Below are 11,470 nucleotides of genomic sequence, written 5' to 3' on the forward strand. Positions count from 1 at the left end.
CTTTTTCCATGCCATTCGTACAAGCAGACCATGTGTGGGAACCTCTACCATCACCACATGCACCAGCTCAGTGACATTCCACAACAGTGGTCAAGAAAATATGGGTTAAAAAATCCATCATGCAAGCCAATCCTAAGCAATTGTGGATACCAAAACGACAAAACAATACGAGTCCGCCTATTTTGCCTACACAGAAATCATACCTAGCTAAATTGCCTACGGCTTTTGTCAGACGACCTAGGCCAAACAATGTCCAGTGGGTATGGAGACCAAAAAAAACTCGCTCACATGATGCCTCTTCTAGCGAATCCACACGGAAGAAATTTAAGTGGCAACTAAAGCAAAGCCCACAAGCAAAACAACAAGCAGCATCACAACTTCTGCAGGTCATCGTCAAACACAGGGCGTGTCTTCTCCAATTACTATTGTTCACACCACGCAGCTTCAATGCAACCTCGCCACCAGTAGCCTCTGAACATATTTTTTAGTTAATTTTTGGCCAACTAATAATGATTGCAAATAATTCTCTTTTACAAAAACAAACAAAAAAACGACAAAAATTCAACAAAAATTGATAAGTTGAGCCAGAAAAGTCGGAATTGACTTTTAAAAGCAAACATCGAGACTTCAAATCAAGGACTTTGAACATGGCAAATATGGAAAGATTCAATACAAGATGAATTTTGAGCCAACTTCTAAAGGATCAAAACTACAGATCGAACGCCATTTGTCAACCGAGTGTCAGAATGATGAACGGTTCGAACCGTAGGTGATATGAACAACAAGACATGATGAATGGAGGTAAGTATAAATGGGGCATTCCGGGTACATTAGGAACATATAGTCAAATGGGGCAACATAAGCTCATTTGAATTCAGAGAGAGAGAGAGAGAGAGAGAGAGAGAGAGAGAGAGAGAGAGAGAGAGAGAGAGAGAGAGCCATAGGAGCATAGAGTTCCCAGAGTTGTTTCTGCCCGTTGCGACCACCTTGGTGGATCTTACTACACCAGATTTGATCATTAACCTTGCAAGAGCATGTGTGTATACCCCATACTGCATCAACAGTGCCAAAACAACAAATCATAGCAGTACAAGGTCACAAAATTGCCAAACTAACAAGGCCAATGGGGAAGTCCAAAACCCATCAAAAACCAAAAATATTTCACCAGTAGATGCGAAATAGCTGACAGAATCAAGCAAGATAAAAACAACAGCAAAAAGTGGTGGAACATGGATTGCGATCCATGTTCCTCAAACCCTAAAATCATAGAAATTTCTACAGGAGCAACCATAGAGGGCCAGGAACAGCCTGCTATAACTGGTTTTTCAAAATGCATCCCAACATGGATCACGATCCATGTTCCTTTCTGCCAATATCAGGGCAAAACTGTCTCACTTGCTGGGCAATGTAAAAATAGTACCGGTGTTGCAAAATGATCACAAAAATTGCTCTTAAGATCATCAAATCCTCTTGGATTGCTACTTTCAGTTTGCAAATGGTCCTTTAGTCATTTTCCCAGGAAAAAAGGGTGGGATCCCAGAGAAAAACTCATGAGAGGTCAAATGCTGGGATGCCAGCAAGACCTATAAAGAAAGGCTAAAGACAGTAGAGTTCCTGACAAGTTTTCAAATTACTGCTAAAGTCAATTGAGAGACTTCACACTCTCCTCGGAGCCTATCAACAAGCAAATGTAACTTAAGGATGATGGTAGGATCAAAACTAAGCAAAGCATTACTTGCAAAATGGTGAAAATTTCAAGAATCAATTTGTCTCCTCAAATGGATCCAATTTTTTATGGAATTTGATAGGGAGCTAGGCAAAGCTATAAACTATAGACCTACATCATCGGGAATCAAGGCAATGATAGACCTCATGCAAAACCTATCTTCAAAAATGGGTGCAGGGAGCAGATATGGTCAAAACGGAAAAACATGACCATAAACTAAGAAATGGGGCAAACTAAGGAAAAACATGTCCAAACTTGAAAATATTTCACCAGTATACTAGGAAAACCTATAGGAACATGTGTGCAAAAGAACTGTATGAAAATTCTTTCCAACATGGATCGCGATCCATGTACCTTTTTGCCCAATCAAAGCAAAAACCAGGCCATCTGACCCATTATGTTCAAGAAAGCCAAGCCATGAAGTTTCAAGCCATTTGAATCCCAAATCCACTTCAAAATGCCAAAAATCTCTAAGTTTGCAACAGATTTCCAAAATTTAGCCCAAGTTTCAAACCATTGATCCAAATCCCAAAAATTTTGGACCAAGGCATTATCTAGATGAACCCTACCAGATGGTATCATCAGATTTCCAAAATGTTGGCCAACATGGATCCCTATCCATGTACCTCCAACCCTAAATCCAGAGAAAATTTCTCAGTAGCATCCCCATATGCCAAGGAGCAACCTCCCCAAGTTAGAATTTCAAAATTCTTCCCAACATGGATCGCGACCCATGTTCCTTTTTGCCAAAATTCATCTGTTACATTACCTCCTTGTGCCTATAGTAATCCTAGATGCACTGGTGAAATTTGGTCAAATTTGGGGTAGTTTTGACAAAGTTATGCTCAATTTTCATTTTATGGTCAAGTTTACACTTTCCGACAGTTCTAATCAATGGCTAAAACCTATTTTTAATGCTAAAATTGATAATAGGATGCCTCGAAGGAAAGCACAAAGGGAGTGGAATGTTGCACCCTATGAGATAACCGATATCTCCTCAAATGAGAAAGCTCACATAACTGAGAAGCCATTCTGGCTAACATCTTCATCAGAAGGTTTCAGGGAGCAAAGGGAGAAATAGTAAAGGCCACAATCTTTCCACGAGAAATGTGGATATTGCATCAAAAGCCAGAAGTGTAAGCAGGGGGCAGGTGCCTACAGCTAGATAACTTCTTACGATTGCCTCCTTGGGGAATAGACGAGCTCATGAGCTCATAAGTTCAATTCAGTACAATGAGGAAGCAACTCTAATCGACAAAGATGGGGCAGTTTTCAAGGTAAAGATCACAACAAAAAATTATCAATGAAGCCCTCCACCTGCCGCCGCAAGGGACGCACAATCTCCTACAAAAGACAAAGGCAATAGATAATGATAAAACCTTCTTGAAGCAACGAGGCCACAAGCTAACGTACCAAGACTTGATATACTCAGAAATTGAACTTCCATTGCTTCTTATATCGCAACACTTCAAAGTGCAAAAGCCACCCAGCTATACGGAACCTTTGTTGCACATGGCCGTGGTAATGACAATGGGCTTGGCTGAAGGGAGGTTGTGAGTTGAAATTTTGGCAATTATCTTCTTGACAATATTGTCGAAGCAAACCTGAAGGGGAGCCAAAGAAGCAAAGCCTACATGAACGACGGACCCATGCTGACACGTATTGCCTATCAATCACTTGGGATGATCAATGATCTACCACTAGCCGATAGATCTGATCCACAGATCTAAAAGAGCAGTACACAATAAAATGACTTTTTGCTTGAATCTGTAAACCATCACAATCAGCATATGTAAACTCCTTTATGGTTTGTTCAACGCACTGGGATCCTGATTTCAAAATCTGCTTATGGGGTTCATGCATCAATTCCACAACATCATCAGGCTGCAAATCCGCTTGTGTGAATATGTTTGGTAGAAGTTCCACAGTCACTGCGTGAGCATACTCTAGTGGTAGGTTAGGAGTAGCTAAGGGCTCTTTGAGGCTCTCTTGGTCGCTCCTTCTGCACTTACTTCTCCTCTATCTTTTTTACTCCCACTTGGTGACTTTCAAACTCCATGCCAATCCAAATGTCATCATCATCACTGGACTCCCCTTCAAACGGATCCTCAAATGTTTCTCTCAACTTCTCACATGCTTTTTGTAATCGCCCAATGCTTTTCCTGCTTGAACATGACTTCCACTTGTCCCCTTTATGAGTATCCAACCATTCATATGCATTCTCCAAGTCATCCTCAAAATCAGTTAGCCTTTGTAATGCATTCTTCATTTCCCCCAAATCTAATGCTTTATGCACTTTACGGATTATCCTATGAAACTTTGTGCATAAATCAACCATACACCACTTCCTACATGCATCTTTCATTGAGCATTCATCAACCGCACATGGATAGTCATCCGCTTCATGCTTCCTACTCATACAAATCTTGCACTTCTTATTCTTCTTCTTTTTACCCCCCATTACTTCGATTCTTCTCAAAAACCTTGTGATAAAATGTTACCTTCTTGTGGTCGCAAATCAGATTCCATCTTTGCAATTCAGATTTCTCCTTGTATTCTGATCATCTTCTTCGTTATGCTTTGCAAACTGTTTTCCTTCTTCTTCTTTCATCATAACTGCTACTCGGTAATATTCTTAGCACTCGTCAATTTCACAAGAGAGAGTAAATCCGACCATGAAGACGCTTCATAAGCACAGTGATCGCCAGTGTTTAATGGTTGGTTTAGCCGAGCAATTTTGTACACAGATTCTGACAGTTCTTCTGACATTTCACTCTGACAACCATAAAAATTCAGCTTATTGCACACGCATCATTTCAGCAACACACACACTTCGAACTGAACATTTTTGCACTTGTATTGTACTCAGAACATGGAATACACAGAGAGAATGAACCAGAAATACGATAACTAATCTGAATTCTGCATTCGACAAACTGATGCATCTGACATACTACACCTGACAACTAGAAATCCACCATTACACAAAAAATCCGCCATCCCATCACGCTACATAACTGAATGGCTTTCTTCCTCACATGAAAGAGAGCAAACGACCCTTAACTTCCAAGATCCCAAAAGTCACTTAAAATAGACTACGATTCATACCTTTGTCAAAATGAATCCTCCTAAGGTCTAACTCTAACACATTCTAACATGTATGGTATGGAGGATTGGGAATAGAGTTCCCTCACCTATCCAACCCAGTCCCGTTCAATTATGCAGAGAAGAAAGTTCATCAAGTAGTTTGCAATGGACATTGGCTCTAGGAACTAGTTCCACCACTTGTTCAAGCTATGCTCTATTATAGAAAGGGTGTATTGGATTCAAGATCCACTACTTGGTCCACCACTTGTTCAAACTTTCTTTCAAAAGATCCTTTCACATTCCGAAGCAAGGTTCTATAGTAGTCCGACCTTGGTCATTCAAACTAAGTCCACACTTGTTCAAGGTATATTCTAGCATCATAGGCTTGGTCCACTATCCACCACTTGGTCTACTACCACTAGTCCAACCAGTTCATTTTTTCATCATTGGCCATTAAAACTAGGTCCACCACTTGTCCAATCTATACTCTAACATAGTAGGCCTGGTCCAAATAATTCACCTTTATCACTTTCCATTACAACAAGGTCCACCACTTGTCCAATCTATACACTGACATAGTAGGCATGGTCCACTATCCACCACTTGGTCTGTCAATAGTCCAACCACTTCATTCTTGCATCAGTAGGAGATTTTGTTTTTCAAGATCCGCTACTTGTCTAACCTTATTTCCATTTAAAGAAACAAGGGCTACTTGGAGATTCAGAAGCGAGGTCCTACACTAGTTCACCTTGGACATATTAAAAGTAGGTCAATCACTAGTTCAAGTTGTGCTCTAATATAGCAAGGGGATTTTTCCTTCAAGATCCACCACTTGCTCAACCTTGCTTCCACTATTAGAAGAAAGGGCTACTTGGACAATGGGAAGCAAGGTCCTAGAATAGTTCACCTTGGACATTGAGCTCTACCACTTGTCCAAGCTATGGCCTAATATAGCGAACGGGTTCTAGAGCCAATCTCGACCGCTTCTCAAACCTTGCCTCCATTGAAATACTCAAGGGCTACATGGACATTGGGAAGAAAGTTCTAAAGTAGTTTAGTAATGACATTAAGCATTAGAAGTAGGTCCACCACTTGTGAAAACTATGATCTAATACAGTAAGTAGTTTTTTGGAGCCAAGGTTTGGCAAGTGATTCACCACTTGTTCAAACTTCATTCCAAAGGGCTATCACTTCTTAACGCAAGGCATTTGGCATTAAGACAAAGATTACTATATTTTCATTTTTTGTTGCACCACTTGTTCAACCTATGCACTTGTCCAACTTATGCATAACTAGGTCGACCACTTGTCCAACTTATGCAAAACCTTTACATATTGAGGTTGTCCAAGCTACACTTGATTGGGGAACCTCATATTCAAAGTTGTTGGAGTTATAATATTCATAACCCTCATGTATTTTGTAATGAAAAGATATAATTTTTTCCTCGAAAGAGAATTTATCTATGAGTATGAACTTGACAAGGTTTTTTGTTTCACTTGCACGATTGAATCTAGGGAGAAAGTGCATATACTACTTGATAATGAAGTTGTTGGTATTGGTTGTGTATGTAGAACAGATCCAAATTCCACATGTGGTGGTACAAAGATAGGGCAAGGAAATGTATTTATACTTGAAGAATGTGGTGCTTCATTTTCCTACAATGGATACTACATCGCTCCAAACTAAATTATGGAGTTCCATTCGATGGCCTAAGTTTCTTTGCAATCTTCCATGATATATGGCAACCCAATTAACACAAATGAAAGCCACAGTGGTGATGAACAAGGGGATGATCCTGATCCTCTAGTTACAGATGCAATACATATAACAAGCCCACAATTTGAAACATTGATACCAGAATCTTGGATAAATCAAAGGGTAATTTTAAAGGATGACACAGTGATGTAGATTGTGCATGAAGGGACCATATTATATGTATTTCCAAATGATTATGTCAACTTTCATGTACTTGGTGATGATTTTGTGGGTGTGGGTATTAAAAGGGAGAATGCAATCAATGAGAACATGCCTAAAGTGGGTAGCATCACTTTGATAAAGTGACCCATCAAGCAGACAACCATGTTGGATGGGAGCCCATTACAATGCTTTGTTCCTATTGATGGAATGAAGCTAGATGTGAGGATGTATCCAATGATGACAATGCTAGAAAAAAAATTGATGTGAAAACCATTGTCCCATTGTTGAGGAAGAGACGATACACTTCTATCAACAAAACTCCAAAAATGAGAGCAACACAGCTTCTACTTTTTATCTTTCAAATGAGTGGATTCAAAGGGTTTCACGCATTGATTGTTGTAGATTGTGATATGGTGACAAGGTTACGGCAAGAATTTTGGGGAGAGTCTCAAAAAGCACGCACTAATTATGTTTATGGTGTTCTATCTATATGCTATCAGAAAGATCAGAAGATTTGATACCAATTCAGGAAAAATGGCTCTATTGTTTGTTGTAGAGCATGGTATGAGCTACATAGAATACCAAATACATCGTTTTATCGCTACGAGGAAAATTTTGAAAATGGTGTGTGCCAATATGTGCATCATAACACATGTACATTGAGAAGAGAACTTCAACGTACTAGTTTAGCAAGAGCATTGCTAAATAAACTTGTGGTGGATAACTACTCTGAGAAGATGCCACACGAAAGTAGAACACTATTAGATGGCTCGAGAGAGACTCAATTAGAGATTCCATCAATATACAAACACGTAACCATTTTAAACAAAATCAACACAACGCTCAACCAAATGGGCTATGAGAAGAAATTATCTCAGTCTTCTTTTGATGTTGTATTGTCATTCAACTCATCCACATGTCACTTTAACAAAGACAAGTGAGTTATCTAAGTGCAATGTTTGTAGTTCAATCAAAGCAAGGCTAAAAGCTAAACCTTCTCTTGATGAGAGAGCTCTTCTCTTGAGAGAGAGAGAGAGAGAGAGAGGTTCACATGGCATAACAAAAGAATTGCACAAGCCTATATTATGCATGGCGTACATATTTTGAAACTCAACCACAAAAGTATGCATGCATAGTTCATGATAAGATGGATCAAAAGAAGAATGAATTCCTAGATTACGCGTTGTTTCTAAGGGTGTGGATTCACGATACAATTTAAATGTGACATTGATAGGTATGATCACTCATGGACATGGAGAAGGTCATTATGGTGACTTTGTCTTGAATGGTTTGAGCTGATCCAAATCTTACAATTGGCTCAATTGTTAAATATGCACATAACCTAGAGGATAGATAAGCATCCTCTTTGTGAGCTAGCAACAAATGGACTACCAAGGAGCAATATCTTACTACTACATTCTTTGAACTCAAGGGATGCTTTTGACCTCCACAACTTGAGTGATGTAAAATGATCCCATTGTGCAACCATCAGAAACTACAAAAGAGGAAACTGGGTCACCATTTCGCAAGTTTTCGGTGGAGAACTTGTTACTACAACTGGATAATTGTGCAAGGGAAAACAAAAATTGATATATATTTGCCTATTTGTCAATGCTTGTTGCAAGGGGTACTTTCAAAACCATCCAACAAGGATTTTTTATGGTTGGGCATACATATGAGGAAATAGACGCCATGTTCAGTAAGTTCTCAAAGAAGTTGAGAGTTACACAGACATATACTTTTCCACATTTGATGGATACACTAAGGAAAAGATCATTTTCATCTTCAGCTCCATTTTTTTACACAAAGGTCCTTGATTTTAAGAGATATTGTGATGGCTATCTTTGTGATGGACAAGACATGCTTGTTGGCCGGGTCCTTGATTTCAAGAAATATTGTGATGGCTATCTTTGTGATGGACAGGACATAATTGTTGGCCATTCCAAACCACTTCAATTTAGATTTTTTATGCAAAATGAGACACCAATGATGCAATATAAGGCACATGTAGGTGTATCAAATTGGAGTGGAAGTATTCACCTTTAAAAAATAGACATAGAAGGCAATCCAATGTTACCACATGGAGATTCACCTTTGGTATCAATGGTAGAGTATGTCAAGGCCCATGAAGAAGTGATTTCAAGGCTTAAGAATTCTATAAAGTTTTGGAAAGTTTTAGGAAATGGTTCATTAGGAAGAGGATGGGGTCTAGGAGGGACTTTTTATTTGCCATGAGATTATGAAGGTGATTAACATTTGGACAAATAGATACATGCCATGTGTGCAAGAATGGTGGATGTGTAAGAGAGGTGTAAGAGTGGTCAAAGGATGCACTTTTCCCCCAAAAAGAGGGAGGACAAATTTATGATTTTTGGCCTTCCATAACTCCTACATATGATCTCCAATTTGAGTGGAGATTATAGATCTAGAATCTACATGCCGAGCTCTTTCCATAGATATGTTACTTGACATACTTGTTCCCGCTAGATTTTAAATTTTATTTTGGGGGGAAATTCAAATAAGCTAGTTGTTTTACCTGTTTGAATTCAAAAGTTGTCTTTTGATTGATTTCTTAATACTAAAGGTTTGAACTGCCAAATAAAGAGGCCCTCCTAGAATCCATTCTCTTCCTAATGCAAGTGTTTTTTGGTATTATAGGTCCGTGATAGATTATTGGACTAAGGTAATTGACAATCTTGGAAGAGAAATCATATTAAAGGGATTTTTGTACGAACATTTTTGGCCAAAAAGCAAGAATCTTGTCACCAACAATGCACTACAATGGACCTACAACAAGGAGCACAAATATTTCTAGGCCTTGAAGAGTTTAATAATCATTTTTTTGCTCCTCAACGAGTTAGACCAAGGGAAGAGTTTTACCCTATGTCTGATGTGCACCAAGGTGACTTTATTATGCTAGTTTCGTGTGACATGGAAATCTATCCAATTTGTCTTGCAACGGCTTTATCAGACATTGATAACAAGCCTACATCACCAAACTACAAAAAACTTTTGATTCAATATTGGGTACCTTGTGCAAGAAAGAGTGGGATGATAGATACTCAAGCTTACACTAATTTCTGGAAGGGTTTTTGGGTTGTCAACTATAAGGACGTGCAAGTGTGGGAATCTGTAGATGCAATTGTTTGGTTGTGGAGACCCAACAAAGAAGGACCATTTTCCAGAATTAAGATTCCAAAAAGGCATGCTCTAAAAGCTAAAGCTGGTCTTGTTCATGCATGGGAGCCACGCATGGAGCAAAGTTTGGACATGGCATCCAATTTGGAGCAAATCATGCGGAGTTTACTACAATAGTCAATTTTGTAAAAACGAGATCTTTGATTGTATTGATATTTCTTTGTTTTATTTCATTACCAATATTTCTTCAAATTCATGCTTTTTGCATCCACAAATTTTGGTGTTTATCAACACCACAATATTTTAAGATTTTTTCTCTATCCCATCAACAAGTTTATCTACCTTTTTGCCACTTTAAGCTGGAAATTCCCAAATTACATGAATTTGGTCGATTTAAAGATTCCCATAATGCGATATTTTTACCAAAATACCTAGTATGGTCTTTAACATCAATTGGAGCAATACCTTTTAACATAGTGTTTGGCCTTAATGCCATATTGCCCATACATTTCTTGATTCCAACACTTAGAGTAGCCAAGGACTTAGATTGGACAATTCATGAACTGTTAGAGAGGTTAGGTATTCTTGAGAATCTCAATGAGACATGCTTAAGAGTTGGCATAGGCATTTATGCTATATAAAAAAATATGTATGAAAGAGTTTGATGATCAACACATGATCAATAGGGAGTTCTAATAGGGAGAATATGTGTTAGTCTATATCTTAAAACAACACTCTGAGAAATTAAATCCTAGTGAGGTAATTCCCCATTTGTGATAATCATTCATAACATATCATCTAGTGGAGCCATAAACCTTGCTACATTAGAGGGAGGAAGAGGTGCCCAATTTTATCAATTGCCACTAACCACTGAAATGTTGGAGACAAATTTGGTCCATAGGTATCTTAGAGTACCAGGGGCATCAAAAGAGTGAGAGAACTCTACAAGGTTGGATAAAATTCAATATTTTTCTCTGTCAAAGTCTCTAAGTGTCAAAAGTTAAGAATTTGGAAGGAAACCTTGAGAACTTGGGAAATGCTTACATGACTTGAGGAGTCAAAATGTAACCTGAAAATGCTTGACAATAGCATAAAATTTGGCATCACTATCATAGTTAAATTGTGATAAGAATTGACACATAGGTGGATATACAAGTATTTTTCATCACCAAAGCATCAAATCAAGAAAAACTAACACTGACTAACCACAAGAATGCAACAAAGAAGGCTCCAAGAAATAGTTTTGGTCAAAGTCAAGAAAATGTGGCCTTCAATTGGGTATTTGGATGAACTTAGTACAAATATTGATCTAAATTTGAAAATATTTCATCGGTGTACTAGGAATAAGTATTAGAATGTATTACCCATGTTTTAGCCCATTTCATGACCCAACAGGGATTTCCATCCATGTACCTATCCCAAATCTCTGACTCACCACCTAGCCATCTAAACCTACATGCTAATTATAGACGAATCCCAAAATTTCAAGTCATTTGGATAGAAAAATCCTTGTGGAAATCCCAAATTTCTTCAAGCCTGCAAAAGAATGCAAAAATTGACCTAATGTACAAACCAAAAATCCAACCCCGAAAAGTTTTCTAC

The sequence above is a fragment of the Adiantum capillus-veneris genome, chromosome 8, assembly GCF_014529385.1.
Source record: "Adiantum capillus-veneris isolate H3 chromosome 8, ASM1452938v2, whole genome shotgun sequence".
Classification (NCBI taxonomy): Eukaryota; Viridiplantae; Streptophyta; class Polypodiopsida; order Polypodiales; family Pteridaceae; genus Adiantum; species Adiantum capillus-veneris.